This window comes from Heloderma suspectum, chromosome 6, assembly GCF_057233095.1.
Source record: "Heloderma suspectum isolate Gila_16-S chromosome 6, 16-S_ref, whole genome shotgun sequence".
NCBI classification, from domain to species: Eukaryota; Metazoa; Chordata; class Lepidosauria; order Squamata; family Helodermatidae; genus Heloderma; species Heloderma suspectum.
Genome location: NC_139463.1, coordinates 84,063,656 through 84,065,876, shown reverse-complemented (window position 1 = coordinate 84,065,876; position 2,221 = coordinate 84,063,656). Strand labels below are relative to the sequence as shown.

Genomic DNA, 2,221 nt, shown 5'->3' with positions numbered 1-2,221 from the left:
TTTGTCAACAGCGAGGTTGTATATATGATATGTACAATGCATTCTTGATTATATAGTTGTTTGTATATTGAGTACTCACACCTGATGCATAGGCACTCAATTACCTACTGATAAATTGCTATGTTGTTCTATATGATGTGTATGGCATTCTTGCATTCTTATTTATATGATTCTTTGTATATTGAATATTCACACCTGATGCATAGGTGATCAATTATCTACTGATTATTATCAGTTTTCATTGACTCTTGTACTCTTTGTGCTTATAGTATATACATGTTTTTAATGGTCCTTGACATGTCTAATTTTGTATTTCTGAGGGACCTCTCCCTCCCCACTTTTTTTCCCACCTAAGTTGAGAAGTTCACCACTGCTCATACTATTCATTATTAATCTACTACATTGGAAGTTTGGCCCTCTAACCCATTTGCGTTCATTCCTATATTCAGATGATTTTAGAGACTGAAGTTCCAAAATACTTACATGAACATTTGCCAGTTATTCTTTAAAATTCTCCAGAATTAAATGAATTATGTTTTTTTCCTTTCTCTCACAGGTCTCATGAGTCTTAGGAATACTTACAAAATGGATAACCAAACCTACATGTCAGAGTTTCTGCTTCTGCAAGTTTCCAATATTCGAGAACTGCAGATTCTTCATTTCCTTCTGTTCCTGGTATTGTATTTGACAATTATTTCAGGGAATCTTCTCATAATCTCTGCAGTGGCATTTGACCAACACCTTCATACTCCTATGTACTTCTTTCTGATGAACCTGGCCATACTTGACCTTGGGCAAGTTTCAGTCATCATGCCCAAATCCATGGCCAATTCCCTCATGAATACCAGACACATTTCTTATTCTGGATGTGTTACGCAAGTTCTTTTTCTGACATTCTTCTTTGGTTCTGATTTCTTTCTCCTCACAGTCATGGCATATGATCGATATGTTGCCATTTGCAATCCTTTGCAATATGAAATAGTGATCAACAGGCAAGCCTGTGTCCAAATGCTTACTACTACTGGATCACTGGATTTTTCTATGGGGTGTTACATGCTAGTGGCACCTTTGCAGCCCCCTTCTGCTCTAATATTGTCAATCAGTACTTCTGTGAAATTCCACGGTTACTTAAGCTGTCCTGCTCTAATTTATATCTGATTGAAGCTGGGGCTGTCATATTAAGTAGTAGCATTGTGTTTGGTTGCTTCATCTTCATCATCATCACTTATGTACAGATCTTCACTGTCGTGCTCAGAATCCCATCTGCCCAGGGAAGGCAAAAGGCCTTCACAACTTGCCTCCCTCACCTCGTTGTGATCTCCACATTCTTATTTTCTGGATTCTTTGCCTATCTGTGGCCTACTTCCAACACCTCATCTCATCTAGATTTGGCAATTACTATCATGTATTCCATGGTTCCACCCATGCTGAATCCAGTAATGTACAGCATGAAAAACAAAGAAATCAAGGCTGCCTTGGCAAAACAATTAGGCTTTAGCTACTTGGCAAGGAGCACATTCTCTAGTTTTCTTCTGTAAGTGGTTGTTTCCGGTTGTTTCAGCCTTCACTTCAAAATCAACACTAGAGATCAACCCTGAGGGAACTCACTGCTTGAAAGTCTCAAGTTACTAAGAGCCCTACCTGTAACCATTAGTCTGTGTCTTCATAAGGATGGGGAATGAATTTATTCAGTTCATGTTTTAGTGTGAACTTAACTAATTTCACTTTTTGAAGCAATATGCCCAACTTGGCCATGGAAGCTCACTGGGTGACTTTGGGCAAGTCACACACTCTCAGCCCACCTACCCCACAAGGTTGTTGTGAGGATAAAATGGAGAGGATTATGTATGCCACCTTGGGTTCCTTAAGGATGAAAAAGGGCAGGCTATAAATGTAATAAATACATAGATAGATAGATAGATAGATAGATAGATAGATAGAATACAAAAATGCATATTTTAGGGGAATGTGAATGCAAATATGCATATATGAGTGAAAACAACATAAAAAACTTTACATTAGGACATTTGCTTGCAGAAATTGTGTATATTAAGCAAAATTGTGCTTAAAATGCATGTAATAGGAAATATGTACACACAAATACGTACACATTTTCATGCAAACTGGGTGTGGGTGGCAGGGAGAATGAAAGTTTGGGCCGAACACCATTTAAGATTGGTTCATCCTGAACTTTGAATTTTCCCAAACATAAAATTGGGAA

The 2,221-nt window shown here is 37.9% G+C and overlaps 1 pseudogene; it reads left to right on the top strand.

Annotated features, from left to right (window-relative positions):
* The first annotated feature begins 585 nt into the window (after positions 1-585).
* LOC146341606 (olfactory receptor 14I1-like) lies at positions 586-1,538 on the top strand (annotated as a pseudogene).
* The last annotated feature ends 683 nt before the right edge of the window (positions 1,539-2,221 follow it).